The sequence below is a fragment of the Delphinapterus leucas genome, chromosome 9, assembly GCF_059928025.1.
Source record: "Delphinapterus leucas isolate spDelLeu-1000000601 "Yukka" chromosome 9, BTC_Dleu_Yukka2, whole genome shotgun sequence".
Taxonomy (NCBI): Eukaryota; Metazoa; Chordata; class Mammalia; order Artiodactyla; family Monodontidae; genus Delphinapterus; species Delphinapterus leucas.
The window spans coordinates 40,316,645-40,334,521 of record NC_143137.1 but is presented as its reverse complement, the minus strand read 5'-3'; the positions used below and the strand labels follow the sequence as shown (position 1 = coordinate 40,334,521).

The window sequence follows — 17,877 nt, the reverse complement described above, 5'->3', positions numbered from 1 at the left end:
GCATTATTTACAGTAGCCAAGATATGGAAGCAACCTAAGTGTCCATCAACAGATGAATGGATCAAGAAAATGTATTATATATATATATGTGTGTGTGTATATATATATATATATATATATATATATAAAACATATATATACATATATTACTCAGCTATAAAAAAATGAAACTTTGCCATTTGCAACAACCTGGATGGACTTGGAGGGCATTATACTAAGTGAAATAAGTCAGACAAAGACAAACACTACATGATATCACTTATATATGGAATCTAAAATATACAACAAACTAGTGACTATAACAAAAAAGAAGTAGACTCACAGATATAGAGAACGAACTAGTGGTTACCAGTAGGGGTGGGGGGGAGCCATATAAGGGTTGGGGAGTAGAAGGTACAAACTACTGGGTATAAGTTTGGCTACAAGGATGCATTGTGCAACCTGGGGAATATAGACAATATTTTGTAATAACTATAAATGGAGTATAATCTTAAAAAATTGTGAATCACCGTATTGTACACCTGTAACATATAAAATTGTACATCAAGTATATTTCAATTAAAAAAAGTTCCAAGATGAAAATGAAGTATATCCTTCACCCAGATTCCCCAAATACTAACGTTTTATCTCTTGTTTGTATTATTACTTTTTTCTGAATTGTGAAGTAGTTCAGAGAACACCACCCCAAAATGCGCCACTCTATCACAAGGATTGTTTTGACTGAAGGCAATTTCTTAAAAAGCAGACACAGGATGAGCTTTCTGCCCTCTGCTGATCTGCTTGAAGACAGAATAACAACCTTAACACCTGAGTTGAGGTGGCACCAGGTAGACCTGCACAAACGAACCTTATTAAATTGACCCTTACCTTCCATTAGTTTCCACATACATATACCTTCCCACAGTTTGCCACCCTTGGAAACCTAAAGCCCCTTTCCTTTGTCCTATCACTTTTCTAAAATTTATTGTCCTTTATTAAGATGCTATACAAACCCAAGTCCTAGCCATCCCTTTGAGTCACTCATCACTGAGTTTCTCCCTTGTGTATGCATGCTGCTTATGTCAATAAACGTACTTGTTTTTCTCTCATTATTCTGTTTTTTTCAGTCTAATTTGCAGGGCCCCAAGTGGAGAAACTAGGAACATAATGGAAAAAGAATAGTTTTTCCTCCCCTATAACTGTATATGAATAAGTTGTAGACGTGATGCCCTTTTACCCTAAACACTTCAACATGTATTTCTGAAGATCAAGAACATTCACTTACAGGGAATTCCCTGGTGGTCCAGTGGTTAGGACTCCGAGCTTTTACTGCCAAGATTACGTGTTCAATCCTTGGTCAGGAAACTAAGATCCTGCAAGTTGTGCAGCACAGCAAAAAAAAAAAAAAAAAGTTCACTTACATAAACAAAGCACAATTATCAAAGTCAGGAAATTAAAACTGATACAACACTAGTATATGATTTCCTATTCAAATTTCACTAATTGGCCCAATTATTTCCTTTATTGTACAAAAACAAAGAATTTGCTTCCCTGGTCTGGGAGCCAACCCAGTATTGCTTACAGAATTGAGTTATCGGGGACTTCCCTGGTGGTGCACTGGTTAAGAATCCGCCTGCCAGCCAACACGGGGGACATGGGTTCGATCCCTGGTCTGGGAAGATCTCACATGCAGTGCAGCAATTAAGTCCTTGCACCACAACTACTGATCCTGCACTCTAGAGCCCGTGAGCCACAACTACTGAGCCCGCGTGCCACAACTACTGAAAGCCCACGTGCCTAGAGCCCGGGCTCCGGAACAAGAGAAGCCACGACAATGAGAAGCCCGCACAGTGCAACGAAGAGCAGCCCCTGCTCACCGCAACTAGAGAAAGCCTGCATGCAGCAATGAAGACCCAATGCAGCCAAAAAAATGGATTAATTTAAAAAAGAAAAACAATTTAAAAAACAAAGAATGCAGGTTTCCTTTTCTTTGGAAGCCTATTGAATGTTGGGCTTGTTATGAGCAGACTGTTGGGGAGGAAGAGAGGAATAAGGAAAGAGGAATCAAGGTTTGGATAACAGGCATAAGGTAGCAGGGCAGATTATTCCTGTCTAGGGAGCCTCACTGAGGAGGAAGGGGTTGCAGAAGAGAATGGCAGGTTTCCTGATATGTCTCCCAATAGTCTAACGCTGGTCTCCCAGGCCCTGAACTCAATGCCTTCACACACAGCCTCTCATTGAACCATCATGTTACAGACTGACTGTCTGCATCTCCAAATTCCCTCTGTTGAAACCTAATCCCAGTGTGATGGTATTGAAGGTAGGGTTTGGAGAGGTGATTAGCTCCTGAAGGTGGATCCCTCATGAATGAGATTGGTGCCCTTTCAAAAGAGACCACAGGTGAGGACACAGCAAGAAGATGAACTTACTGTCCTGACAATTCACATGCACGTTTGTCTGTTAAAGGCCCTGGAAAAGTCCTTCAGTAAAGCAGTCTTTTAGCTTTGTTTTTCCCAGTGTCTCTCAAATTTGACTGTAGAACCCTTTAAACAAAACATCTGTTAGTGATCTGTGGAACACACTTTAGGAAACATCTTAGATGTTTGTGTGGAATGAGTCATGACGAATTAAAGCCTCAAAGGAGGGTGAAAGTGTCAGCACCCAGGAATGGACGGTCTGATGTGGAGTCATGGGTCTCTCCTTGAGCAAATACCCATAGAAACTGAAAACAAAAGACAAATGATCATAAATTGCAATTTTTTTAAAGTGTTGTGATAAACAATCCTGACTTTTGTTCTGCAATCTGTGCAGCTGATTTTCTGTAATATAATAAAATAGTTCATGTGCCACCACATTTTGCAAAATGACATTTCGGCCTTCTGGGAAGTTGACTTTGGGGAAAAGAATATCATAATTTGGGGCAAGGCATGTTGTGACTGGGGAAACCAAATGTCATCCTGGCTCCCCACCAGTATCGAGTTATTGCGTAGAACTAAACAGAAGTTGGAGGAGGGAGCCTTGGACTTCTCCCCCCCACTCCGGCCCCACCCTCCAGCCATCAGAAATCTATTCTGTACATGATGTGGTACTGTATTTACACAAGAGACCACACAAAATACAGCTGCCACCTGCTCAACGCAAAATACATTCTGAATTACAACAAAAACTTTGGAAAAGGATAACTTTAAGTAGCACACAAAACAATCCAACACATAGTGTGGCTTCTAAAAATAAAACCATGTAATTTACATATTTTTGAAGCAGGATTTGCTCAGATAGTTCCCTGCACACAGGGAACCACAGGCCATTTAAATACTGAAAGGCTTGAGTTTTTCAGGTTTCCTCCTTTGAGCGAAGTAGACTTTCTTTTTTTTAAACTTTTAATTCAAGAAAGAAATTACAATGCAACACCAAAGCAGTACTTTCCACAGCAGCAAATTAGAGAGGGCTAATTTGTGGACACAGCCGTGCCCTGTTATCTACACCGTGTCACTTTAATTTAGCACAACCAAAACGTCACCATTTCTTTCATTTTTACTTCTCTACATAGCAGAATTTTAGCCTTCATGCTGGGTTTCAAAGAGTCCAAAATAAAACCAGCCCACATTAAGCAAAACAGCCATGTAAGACCTTTCCTTCATGTTTGGAGAGAAAGACTTCCAAAGTTCAGGAGCAGTATTTTTTTTAAAGGCACTGAGTAGTCTTGGTAATGCTTTTTAAAGTCTATTTTAAACCACTGAGATTTATTTTCCACCACTGCGTTGACATGAATGTGGACAGTCAAGTGTATTGCCTCAAACAGAAGCAAAGAAGTTGTTACTTGAAATCTGTATACTTTAATCCATTGTTAAAACACCTCGGCTATGCAAGAATCTCCGAGTCACAAATTATCAAAGTTAAAAGATAACACCGTCCATCCTGCATTAACAGGCAAGAATGACAGCTTGGGCGAAGGGCTAGTCTCCAGATCCTGCTCTAACAGTAGCGAATCCAGCCATCCCTCAACCATAGGAAATAGACTGTCAAGTTGTACTAGATCCAAATGCTTCCACCTCCACCTATGGGCATGCATAAAGCATGAAGCACGGGTGTCCCCAGGATCCTTTATTAACTCTCTGGCACATGCAACCCCCAGTAGGGAGAGCTGCTCTCTGAAACAAAAATTAAGCATTGTAAACAGAAATACATGTTTTCCACAGCCTCACGGGCGTCACCCAGCTTCCAAAATCTCATCGCCTTCCTTCCCCATACCACCCACCTTTCTCATCTCTTGAAATTCAGAGCACATTCCGCACCACTTTCATCCCCCAAGGAGCAAAGCCTTAAGTATCTATCACCTGTGCTCTCATTCCGCCAATCATTTGGCTAGAATTCTTAGTAAAAGCGGATGGCCGTGCATCGGCTATCACAGTGCCAAGTTGTAAAACAGCACCACAGACATGGAAACGTAGACGCTTTTGAAACTCAAATGGTATTTGGAATTCAGAGCTAGCGCCCCACCTTCTGTACTTTGCAGCTGTCACTGGGAGTAAAAAGTCTGCCTTTTGACTGAGCAGGGACCCAAAGCCCATGACAGGGAGCGTTTCCTTACACAGCTGTCAGCCTCCAGCCACTTGGCCACTTGGAGGAATGGGATCAGTTTCACATCAGTTTCACATCCAGTTCCCACCCCTCTCTCCAAGGGGGATGCCTGGCAGAGCTGGAGAGGGCAGAACTATTTCCATCAAATAGGAAATCTGACTGACAGAGGCACAGCTTAGTAGGAGACCCCAAGGGACACATTTCTTGTTATTGCCTGCCTTTCCCCGCCACCCCAGCCCCTACTCCCAGATGCAAGGAGGACTAGAGACAGAACGCAAGTGAAAGTTATACGTCCCTAAGCAGACCACAGGCCCTATCTGCTCTGAATGCCATCTTTCAGGTGATTCTACTTCTAATCCTTTTCACTGGTCCGCAGAGGTTGGTACTCATCACAGCGCCTGACCCAGTAAAAAAATCAAACAGATGGCAAAGACTAGTGCCAAAATTCACATGGGGCTTTTGGTTTTGTTTTGTTTACAAATGGAAACCAAGTCTCTGTTCCTTGAGCCTTGCAGGTGCTCACCACTCCACCCTCTAAGCTAGTGTTTCTGTCCGCCAGGTGCTAAGGGCCACGAGCTCTTCATGAGGCAGCACTTTTAGATGAGAGGATGGTCCGACATCTGCCACAGAGCACAGATGGCCAAGCCAGGACTCAACAGCTGACCCAGTGAGCGTGTAGCAACTACGTGGGGTTGCTAGACACCCCAACTGAACACGTGGTTCAACATCCACAGTGTAGAAATGCAAATCAGGCATGTTCTGGAAAAGGAGTAGTTATTTATAAAGGCATCTGTATGAAAGGCTTTATCATGGTATGGGCAAAGGGGTAAACAAAATATAAAATTACACTAAATTGAGGACTCTGAAGTTAGACCAGTGTGGGCCAGTCCATATATGTACGTGTGTTTCCTTTGTAAAAATCAAAACAACCTTCTAAACTTCCTTTGAAGAATACAGGGTTCATGTCTGAGGGCTCCCATGGTCTTCATCACTCACAGGAGGACCCAGACCCTCTTGGCTGGTCTCTAACCAATGAGCCATACAGAACCATTGCTTCTGGGCCGCAGGCAGACTTAACCTGCATGCCAGGTTTCGGGTTTCCAGCACCTCTTCAAAAACAGATTCTAGCGCTCAACAGCCTCAAGGTTGAGGCAACTGGCGTTAACACTCACCAGGAAACAAACGGCTTTTACATAAGGAGCCATTTGGGACCACAGGTTTCAGGGCTAAGTAGCCCGGGGCCTTCAAGTACCTGGAGGAGATATGGCTACCTATGGGAAAAAGAACAGCAAACCCTCCAGCGGAGGGGGGATTGAAGGGGCAGGGTTGGGAGGGGTGGGGTCTCACCCCTGAGACAGCACTACTCAATTGTAGAAAGTGAACTGTAATCTCCACCCACATCCAACAGCCCTGCATGGACTTTGCACCAAGGAACCGAATTCCTTTGGTTCATAGCAGGGGAGGGCACGCTGGCCTCAACAGGGAATAAATATCCATTTGGGCTAAATCTTTAAAAGAAAGCCTGCAACCCAGGGAAGTCAGAGGATAATATGATATTCCAAGCAGGTAAGCCTGTTCACAAAAAAAAAAAAAAAGTCTTTCCTTCCTTTTACATGGCTGCAGACTTTAAAAAATAAACAAAAACAGGAAGAGGGAAGTTGCTACTCTAGAGTGCAGTCTCTCTCTAACACAGTTCTCATGTGGCCAGTAGCAGCAAGAAGGATCTCTAAGGAACCTGAATGAAGAGAGTATATGTCCCTGAGAGTGAACGTATGAAATCAACCCAGAAGGAGGCAACACAGAATCACACACAAGCAAAGACATTCAGGGGTCCATAGCCTGGCTGAGGCTATTACCGTATCTAAAGAAAGAACACAAGCGGAGAGGTGGCCAACCATGAAAGCAGACAAAAACTGAAGCTTGGGAGGCCACCCCAGCTCTGCCCAACGGAGGGCAAGCCCCATCCCAGACTCACGCCTCCACATAGCATTGCCAAGTGTGAGGCTCACGTGCAGAATGCAGAAATCAGGCTGCCCTGGCCGGTTGCCTCTGGATGCTCTGATCACACTGGTCAGCTCCTCTCACTGTGATTCCTTATTTACCAAGCAGTCTCCTGATTGCCACCTGGCTTCCCCCTTGAAGTCTGCAACAGGGAGGAAATCCACTAGTCAAAGAGTGCCAATGGCCTTGAGTATGTTTTCTCACACTAAATCATCAAATTGGCATCTTGCTCCCCAGTCCCCAGAAACCTGCTAATTGCACTTGCCCCTGGGAGGTCGCTCTGCTCTCCCAGAGCTGACAGTGTGTCTTCAGAGTCTGTTTTCACTTGCTGAGAGCTGCTGAGATGCAGGCTTGCTCTTGGCTATGACCCTGGGCTTCACCACGTCTCCACCCCTAAATCTTCTCAAGGAACACCAAAGCCCCTCTTCTGCACATTTCCCTCAGCATATAATGCAGATCGAATCTCATCAAGACAACTTGTCCATGAGAAAAAGTCCAAGTTGGTTTCTTAACTTTTTTCTTGAAAAAAAATTTTTTTTAATTTTCAAGCAATCTCAAATTCACCAAAAAATATTGTAAGTCATGTACAAAAACCTTTCTCTCTTTCTGAAACACTTGAAAGTAACTTGCCAAACAGAAGCCCCATCACTCAGTGATACTTTAGTGAGCATTTCCTACAACAATGACATTCTCCCCATAGCCACAACACAACCATCAAAATCAGGAAATTAACATTGAATACATGTTGCATTTGCTCCTGGACCCCATTCAAATTATACCAAATGTCCCACGAATGTACTTTATAGCAAAAGGATCAGAATCACCCAGTGCTTTTAGTTGTTAGGTCTCCTTAGCCTCCTTTATTCTAAAACACTTTCCTCAGTCTTTCCCTGATTTTTCTGACCTTGACAGTTTTTAAGGCTGTTTATTTTGGATAAAGTCTCTCAATTTGGCTTTCTCTGATGCTTCCTCTGATTAAATTCAGGTTATGAATTTTTGGCAGAACATCATGGAAAAGTGATGCTACATCCTTTCCCTTGAATGTCATTGAGTGGTACATGATTTTGGTTTCTCCCTTTGCTGGTCATGTTCAATTCCCCCCCCCCCCGCCGCTTGTCTGTGTGTGTGTGTCTGTGTCTGTGTGTGGTGTTCAAATCCCCACAAGTCCATGAAGATTGGCCTGCTTAACCCAAGGACTGGCTGAGCTAGGGAGGATCTGGGCATATCTTGGTTTGTACCTTCTCTGCCCTCTATCACAAACAGTGCCCCCCTGCTCTGCCTCCCCCTTGGGGGGAACTGTAATGATGGCAATGACAGCAAATTCACAGAGATGCATTTACAGAGATGAGATATAGAGAAAGGAAAAGAAGACAGATGAAATGCTTTTGCGGATAAATAATACAATTCCTTAGGTCCTACTCACACAATTTTTCCATAGAGGTAAATTGCATTCATTTCTTCATCCAAAAAAGGTCCCACTTCACTCATTCATTCATTCAACCTAAAAACATTTATGCAGAGCCTCTCCCTGTTAGGCACAGGGACACCAACATACAGTGGACACTGCCCTGCCCTGAAGGACAGCATGGTCCCTCACAGAAATGTTATTCAATATAAATAAACAGCTACAGTGCAGTATTGAGAAGGAGAATCTAGTCCAGGTTGAGAGGGAAGCAATCCAGCACAGGGGTTAGCTGGCTCAACACAGTCTGGCATGTTCCACTGAAAGCAGATGTAAATAGATCCCAGATCAGCCTGAGAGCAAAGGTGAGCTGCAGGAGAGGGGAGATTGGAGAATGAGGTGTACAGGGACTGAGTCAGAAAGGCCTTCATAGGTTTAGCAAGACTCTGCATACCTTGTCCCTTAAGCCATGAGGAACCACTAAAGGGTTTGAAGCCCAGTGGCAAGATCATGCAGATATTTTTACAACAATTAGAGGAACCATCTACAGAGAGGAAGAAGGGGGAACAGAAGGGAAGCTAAGTACACAGAATATAGTGAGGAGAAAATTGCAGTTATCGGTCAGACCAGAAGCTGATGAAGGTTAGTCCAGGACAGGAACAATGAGGAGGAAACAGGGGCCAGATTCCATAGAAACACAGGATGCAGCATCCAAGGAGTGAGAGAAGTAGAGGATCAAGGCATACAGAAAAGCCCGGGGGCTTCTGGATTAAGTGGATGTAAGTGGGATGCCTTTAATCAGGATCCAGAATATAACAACAGTAGGTGTTGCTAATGACACTTCCAGACATAAAACCAATTTCCCAACCTCTTATATCTGGAATTCTAGTGAATTTATACAAATCCGGGTTAGTAGAGGATTTCAAGGACTGTTTGCTGTTATAGATAGATACCACAGCATACTGAGTTTCAGCCCTAGTATTTTAAATACATTTGAGTTCCTAACATTACCTACTGCAGTGATTATTGTGGGCATAGCTGGGGGTAATTTTACAGTAAGAGAAAGAGAGAGCGATGTTTAAGACTTGTTCATCCTTGCCTCTCTCACTGCCACCTGCCACTTATGTTTCCCTAATCATTTCCAGAAATTTTGGACTTGAGGCAGCATACTGCTGACTTAATGTCATAGCGCACCTCTCATATATTTATTTTTAAGTAATGTGACTTATAACCAATTTTGTTTTGAGAACTTTATGAGATCCTTGAGAAAAATTGAAAACACCCTACAGTGTTCAAAAGCTAAGCTTAGGAACTATACCTTTACACAGTAAAAGATGAAAACTCGATGTCTGGCCAAAGTCTGGAAGCAGTTATGGCTCTTCTCCCCTCCCAATGTTTTGTTTGTTCTGCTAATGTAAAGCAAGCACCTCTGCTACTTCTTATTTTTTACCTACTTCTCTCCATACACCCAATAAGCAAATAGTCAGGTCTGAAGTAAGAGATGGGGATTTTCCAAGTAAAATCCATCCAATGACTCAAAATAACTGCACACACATTTTACACACTTTCTTTTTGATTTATGGGGAGAAAAAACCCCAACAGTATCATAGTTCTTTTGTAGACAATCTCAGCCTTTTTTCCTTCACTTATTTCTTTCTTTTATTTATCTATGTTCTTTCGTGCACAGTATTGGGTCACCCTCAGCCACACTTTGTCATCACTCTCCTTGGTGGGAAGCATGTGAGTTTTCCAGGCAACATGGTGAAGTATAATCAGGAGTGGACCTTGATTCATATAAACCTGGGCTAATTTGGTGCCTCCACATTATACCCTGTCCATCCTGAACTAAGTCACCTGAACACTCCTTTTTTTTTTTTTTTTTTTGCTGTACGCAGGCCTCTCAGTGTTGTGGCCTCTCCTGTTGTGGAGCACAGGCTCCGGACGCACAGACTCAGCAGCCATGGCTCACGGGCCCAGCCGTTCCGCGGCATGTGGGATCTTCCCGGACGGGGGCACGAACCCTTGGCCTCTGCATCGGCAGGCGGACTCTCAACCACTGCGCCACCAGGGAAGCCCCACCTGAACACTCTTGAGCCTCTGTTTCTTCCTAAGCACAGTGGAGACAATAAGCTCACCTAAGAAGTTGTATGTGAATATTAAATTGCATAATACACATAACAAAGATCCTCTCCTTGCCAAACTTTAGTCAGGCTCCTCTGAGCCCTCTGCTTCCATCTCTGTCCTTGTAGAGTCCAATATTAACAAGAATCCTGTTAAATTGTCTTAGAAAGAATCCTCACCCTCAATATCTGATCAAATTCCTCATCCTCCAGGTGAACTGTGATCACGCCGGCCTGCCTTCAGCAAGAATCCTGTTGAGCCTGTTTAGCAAGAATCCCCCTATTTTTAATGTCTCCCCTTAGTGAGTTTCCTTCCACTGACCATTCCCCAACCCTGTTCCTTGGCTATAAATCCCCACTTTCCCTTGTTGCATTTGGAATTGAGCTGTACTAAGGCCTTTTTTCCCCCTATTGCAATGGTTCCTGAGTAAAATTGGTTTTATGACTTTACTGTCCAGCTCTGGTTTTTCTTTTGACACAGGTGAAAGAGTCTAACATTATTCCTAGTGTAAAGCAACTTCCAAAATGTTAAAAAATGACCCTCATAAAATAATTACATATTAAAGATGTATTTAATTCAATGAGAAAACCAACAGAACAGAAATATTGTTTCAAAGGATTATGGAAGAGAAATATTTATACGTAGTCGCTGAAAGAAAGAATGCTGAAATCAGATTGCTAAAGTAGATACAAACTTTGTTTAATGCCTTGCAGAGCATCAAAATTATACTTTGGGGATTATCTTTTCTAATGGAAAAGAATCATTTGCATTGCACAAGTTTCTATAGGTATTCATCCACCCTTATAGATTTGTAAACTATTTTACAACAGTAAATAGTAAATCAAAGAAAAGCAAAGAAAGGCACGTAAGCCTAGAGAATTAGATAATCCTTGGGTAGGGACTATAATCCAGTATGACTTTGAAGGGACACACAGTTATCCTTTTGCCTATTTGCCTGCTTCCAAGTTTCAGGTATTTTCCCTCTTCACTAGAACGTCACAAGTGTTCAATGTGTTATCCAGAAACTAATTATTTTGAGAAAGCTATATACGAAATCCTACAGGACGACTCAGGCAAAGAAGTAATAAAAGGAAAATTCAGAGCATCAAACGATTTCACTGAACAAGAAAAAAGGGAAAATAAAAAATGCCTGCATCATGTTATGAAGGATTATTTGTCTAAATCTGATAGCATAACCCTAAGAAAGACAGAATGGTATAGACTGAAGATAGGAATTTTCATCAGAAAGAAACAAACTGGCTGGAAATATAAAATTAGTCATACTCTTAAACTCTAATGAACAGTAGAATGTCTGCAAAATGTATAGCCAATTGAATTTTATTTAACTTATATATTAAAACAAGAAATAATATAAGACCCAAGAGAAGCTCAAAATACTTTGTAAATTTTACAGCCTCTCATAGTATAAAATTTCTTAATTTCATTTCTTCTTTATCTTTCTATCCCTTTGAATAGCAATGCTTAAAACACTTCATGCTCAAAATAGTAAGATTCAGTTATCAAAAATTAAGAAAGTTGAAGGTAGGTTCAAGCTCATCTTTGAATCAATATATGAGGAATATATAGGGTAAAAGTAATGACTATAAAGGATTATCTGTAAGACAGTCCCATTTGGTAGCACAGGTGCACCAGTAGGGTTAAGAACAGCATGTTTGTGAAGACAGAATTGGAATCCTACAGGTCCATTTACCAGTGATTTTCCTGTAGGCAGCCCACATAATGTCTCTGAACCTCACTTTTCTCATTGACATGGCCAATAATACACATTTCATTAGGACTGTTGTGAGCATTAAATGAGCTCACGTCCATACAAACTCCAGCACAGTCCCTGACATATACTAGTAAATAAGTACTACTAGTAAATAAGTACTACCTTTTTCTGCTCTCAGGGTCATTTTTGGGGGGTGATGTATAAATACATGAAAAACAGCAAAGGGCTTTTGAACTGTATTCTCAGTCACCTAGAAAGTAAGGAGGTTACTATTTTTTTGTTTATTTTTATTTTCACTTCCTACCTCCAGGACTTTCAAGTTTCTTTCACATGAAAATTCAATCTATATATTTATTTAAAAGTAAGGGTTCAATTAATCATGACATGCTCTTTCTTCTGAAGCTCTCTTCACTGCTTAATTCAAGTAACAGGATAAGGAAATTTAGATGGGAACCAAAAAGGGGCTGATTTCACCAAACTTGTTTATGTTCCTGCTTTGTTTCCATTATTTTATTTACCTCCTGACATGATTCCTGGACACCTGAAACAAAAGAAAACTTTTCTAAGTAAGGAAACCAAAGGGCAGAAAGTCCCCCCCCCCCCAGGGAAATGACAAAGAAGGGCAAGAGATCAGAAGATAGCACAGGCTCTTGTGTACTGCTGCTATTGTCACATCACGGTTTTCCAGCCTCACCTTCACCCATAAATCCCTTTTGGAAAATGGAAAAAAGGATGATCCTAACTGAGGCACATTAATACTTCTTGGACTCAACCCCATGATAGACCTGTTAAACTGGTCTGTGTCCCGTGTGGGAGGCCCTCCCTCATCACCCTCAACCCCAACCCAGAGGCACAGTAGGGCTTCCAAGGGGCCCTATTCTATTCCTGGCTCCTCTCTGGGAAACACCATGCTCAGCTTAAGACTCTGACGTCCTAAGAGAATCAGCCCCACCTTCCCAGCATATTCTAACCCAGTACCAACTTTTGAGATACACTGGAACACTAGAGGGAGCTGGTCCAAACACAGCTTCATTAATGCTAATACTTAGTGTGACAAGGAGCGGCCACCTCACATATACCCTCACCAACCCAACAACTGCTGGCCAGACATCTGCCCCTGAGACCCTCCACTCTGGACACCACATTCTGCCATTTGGCTGGACCAAGGTCCTCAGTCCCCAGCTGGTTTACGCCCTCCCATCTGCAACCCACCTCCATCCAAGAGGCACATCCATCCCGGGTTCTGGCTTCTCCTTGATGTCATTACCCACCCAGGCTCTGCCAGGACAGGACAGTGAGGGCTGGGATCATGTCCTTGATTCAACTCACTCAACAAACTCTTAGGGGAGAGGAGAGTGGGAGGCAAATGAGTCTCTTCCTAGACTTGGGGAAATGGAGTGTCAGGCAATTTTGATCTAAATTCTATGTAGAGATTTTCAGTCAGTGAGTCCTTGCTGGAGGGACCACCGATTCTGTATTTCACCAGGGCCCTAACCCACTCTCAGGAAGCCCTGTGGACAGTTACAATGTGCCAACACATCCTACCTTCTACTTTAGCCCCAATGTCAGCCCGATGCAGGCAGAGAGGGGGAACCCAAGTACTCTGACTATGAGCCACTGTGAAAGTGTGTGGGAGAGGAGGAAAGGCTGGACATTTTATCTTTTTCTTCCAGTAGACAAACATTCACCATCCTTTTGGACAAGGCATGGCATTGTGCTTTCTGTAAAAGGAATAAACTGAGTGACTCTGTTTGGGGGGGACCTTTATAAATCCACAGAGGCCAGAAACCGTATTATCTGGAGCTTCCTGTAGTACCATTATTCCAACATCTTGAGCAGATTTTCACATGTCCTTTAAAGGACCCATTTCCTCTAAAATTCTCAATTTGCTGTGACATAAAATGAGGATAATACTGTAACAACCACTCCAAGTGCTGGCATAAACTCTCTTCCCCCGAGGGTTGACGTGAAGATTAAATATCTTAAAATATGCCAATTATCTGACCCAAAAACGTATTCCAAAAATTGATAATTCTCTTTCCCCGCATTTGTGTGAGAAATGCCAATTAATTGTAGAAGGGCAGAGCAACTGATGTAGTGGCAAATGTTCAGGCTTCTGGGGAGACTACAGCTCCAGCTCTGCCATTTCCCCTGTAAAATGTAATAACTTCTACTTTGGAGGGAGTTATGCATCGTAATGAGATGACACATGACTATGTAGAACATCAGAGGGCATATGCTCCCTTAGAACTGAAGCCCTTTGTCTTGCACACAGCAGGGTTCCTCTATCTAAACACTGTACCAATAAGACCTGAAAAGCAGCACGCAGCCCAGGATCTGGGGGGCATTCCTGGATGGAAGCTGCATCAGCATGTTGTCCATATATCACAAAGTGCTGTGCCAACTATGAAGCCACTGGAATTATTTCCAAAAAAAACCCCAGAAAAGTCAGCTTCACACAGCAGTAGGTTCACCAATTCGTCCTTAGGGAGCACAGACCTAGTTTGTTTGTTCACTTTTCTTTTTTTTTTCTTCCAGTCTCATTGAGAAATACTTGACATGCAGCTGTATGAATTTAAGGTGTACAGCATAATGATCTGACTTACATACATCATGAAATGACGACCACGGTAAGTTTAGTGAACATCCATCATCTCATGTAAGATACAAAATTAAAGAAATAGAAAAACGTTTTTTTCCTTGCGATGAGAACTCTTAGGCTTTGCTCTCTTAACTTTACTCTCTTAATTTTCACATGTAATATACAGCAGTGTTCATTACATTTACCATGTTGCACAATGCATCGCTAGTACTTATTTATCGTATAACTGGAAGTTTGTACCTCTGATTGCCTTTATCCAGTTCCCACTTCTCCCACATCTCACCTTTGGTAACCACAAGGTTGATCTCTTTTTTCATGAGTTTGTTTGTTTGTTTTTGAAGTATAATTGATCTACAACACTATGTTAGTTCCTGTCACACAACATAGTGATTTGATATTTCTATACATTTCAAAATTATCACCACAATAAATCTACTTATGATCTGCCACCATACAAAGATATTACATAATTATTGACTCTATTCCCCCACACTATATATTTCATACCCCTGACTCATTTATTTTGCAACTGGGAGTTTGTACCTCTTAATCTCCCTCACCTATTTCTCTCCTCTGCCACCCCTCTTCCCTCTCTGCTTTGGCAACCACCTGTTGGTTCTCTGTATCTCTGACTCTGTTCCTATTTTGTTAAAATTGTTCATTTGTTTTGTTTTTTAGATTCCACATGTAAGTGAAATTATACAGTATTTGTCTTTCTCTGACTTATTTCAGTTAGCATAATACCCTCTAGGTCCATCCATGTTGGAGCAAATGGCAAGATTTTATACTTTTTTAATGGCTGAGTAATATTCCATATATATGTATATATATATATATATATATATATATACATATATATTCCACATCTTCTTTATCCATTCATCTGTTGATGGGCACTTAGGTTGCTTCCATATCTTGATTATTTTAAATAATGCTGCAATGAACATAAGGGTGCAATATCTTTTTGAATTAGTGTTTTAATTTTCTTTGGATAAATACCCAGAGTAGACTTGCTGGGTTGTATGGTAGTTCTGTTTTTAATTTTTTGAGGAATCTCCATACTGTTTTCCATAGTGGCTGCACCAATTTACATTCCAACCAACAGTACATGAGGGGTTCCTTTTCTCCACATCCTTGCCAACACTCTCCATTTGTTGTCTTTTTGATGATAGCCATTCCAACAGGTGTGAGGTGACATCTCAGTGTGGTTTTGATTTGCATCTCCCTAATAATTAATAATGTTGAGCATCTTTTCATGTGCCTGCATGTCCTCTTCGGAAAAATGTCTATTAAGACCCTCTGCTCATCTTTTAAACACATACCTATTTGTGTGTTTTTTTTAAATTATGCTTTATTATTTGACCTACATGCTATTTATGATTGTATTGATTAATTTTAAATTCTTTTCCTTTTTTTTTTTAAACCCCACATTTGTTTATTTTTTTATTTTTTGGCTGTGTTGGGTCTTCGTTTCTGTGCGAGGGCTTTCTCTAGTTGTGGCAAGCGGGGGCCACTCTTCATCGCGGTGCGCGGGCCTCTCACTACCGCGGCCTCTCTTGTTGCGGAGCACAGGCTCCAGACGCACAGGCTCAGGAGTTGTGGCTCACCGGCCTAGTTGCTCCGCGGCATGTGGGATCTTCCCAGACCAGGGCTCGAACCCGTGTCCCCTGCATTAGCAGGCAGACTCTCAACCACTGCGCCACCAGGGAAGCCCTATTTGTGGTTTTTTTTAATGTACTTTCTCTTCCTAAAATTTCACAAAATCACTTCAGGGGACAAATATAAATTACAAAGCATTTTAACTGAAATAATTTTAAAAGCCCATAACATTTTTCACTATAGATGAAATAGTTACATCAAAGATAAAATGTCCACCTGAGAAGTCAACATATTTCACATAAACATGGAAAAGAGTTCAAAGAGCATAGAAGAGAACACAAATCATCCTCCTCAATTACTCAGGGACATTTGATTAACTGTGTTTGAAAAGATGAAGGAAGATCAAATTTTTCACTTTTTGGGGATAACACTCAGGCTGTTAACCATCTTTTTATCTTCTACCTCCAGACCATCTCCTCGTCAAAGAAGAGGTAAGATTTAAACCACTTTACAAATGGCAAAGTCCTCCTCCTTTAGGACAGAGGACAACATCTCTGTACAGCATGTGCATCTGGTAAAATTTTCAAGGCAAAAATGCTAAGAATTTTGTGAAGCACTTAGGAAGAGACTAATAACCTTGTCTCACTTTCGTCCAAAAGTCTGACTCTTAGAATTGAAACATTCACCATCATCTAACCCAGGGTGCTTTCACCCTTAATTTTAGCTGTAGAGGACTTATCCAAAGGAAACCCTCCAGGAGCCCTAACATGTGAGGAAGCTGGAAGTGTGCTAATCCAGGAAGAAGTGGGAGGCCAGAGCCTGGCTCACTGTCCCCCGCTCCCACTCACTCCCCCTGCAGTGACCTCTAAACTCATCTTCAGAAAGTTTGGTCTCATGGAAGCACAATTTGAAAGTGACTGATATCACATATCATATCACAGATGAGTGAGGATGCTGAGGCCAAACAAAGTGACAAGTAGCTCATGCAATAGTCCCCGAGATAGATGAATGAGGCCTGGTCAAACATTCAAGGGGCTCAGATAAGCCACTTCCTGGCCTCTGTGCAGCTAGAGTGATCAAATGAACCATCTGAAGCCAAAAAGACATCAGAGGATATCTGCTAAAGGTCACTTTTCTAATATAAGAAACAAAGGAACAGGAGAGCTGCTGGTGTTTCCCCTTCCTCTTTCTTCCTGTTAAGGGTGTGAGGACATAGTGCCTGGCACTACAGCAGCCATCTTGAGACTATAAGTGTGAACAAAAGACAAAAGGCCAACATACTTAGTATGGGAGAGCAGAAGAAAAGATCTTGGGTCCTTGATGATTTCCTTGAGCTACTTAATGAATCTGAAGCCACCTGGCCCTGACTTCTGGTTAAGTAAACAATAAATGTCTTTACAGTAAGAGACTGTTGGTCAGGTCTCCACCTACCATATTCTACCTAATACAAAACACTTCTCTAGGTATTTCAGAATCCGTGTACTACAATTTAAGTAGCACCTGCATTTTCCCACAAATTATTTCTAAGTTCTGCTCCCAAACGAAAGTCATGTGGAAAGTTCAAAAGCAAGGAGGAAAGATACAGCCAACTTGGAAGACAGTTGCCTCTTATAAAGCAAAACATTTAGTCCATACCATACAACCCAGCAGCCGTGCTGGAGCTATCAAGTCATAAAATAATATGGTGAATCTTAAATGTATATTTCTAAGTGAAGGAAGCCAGTGTGAAAAGGCTACAGGCAGTTTGATGCCAACTACATGACATTCTGGAAAAGGCAAAAACTATAGACACAGTAAAAAGATCCGAAGATGTGTGTGTGCCAGGGGTGTGAAGGCTGCGAGTGCAGGTGGAAGGGACGG

The 17,877-nt window shown here is 41.9% G+C and overlaps 1 protein-coding gene across 3 annotated transcripts in view; it reads right to left on the bottom strand.

The window, feature by feature from the left end:
* ELMO1 (engulfment and cell motility 1) overlaps window positions 1–17,877 on the bottom strand; it is a 548,606-nt gene that overhangs the window by 487,728 nt on the left and 43,001 nt on the right. Inside the window, exon 2 of one of the 3 annotated variants that reach the window (XM_089917010.1) lies at window positions 1,265–1,352. The exons of the other annotated variants lie outside the window; for them this stretch is intronic. The gene's annotated coding sequence lies outside the window, so the exon portion shown is untranslated. The remainder of the gene's footprint in view (window positions 1–1,264; window positions 1,353–17,877) is intronic. 3 annotated transcript variants of the gene reach the window in all.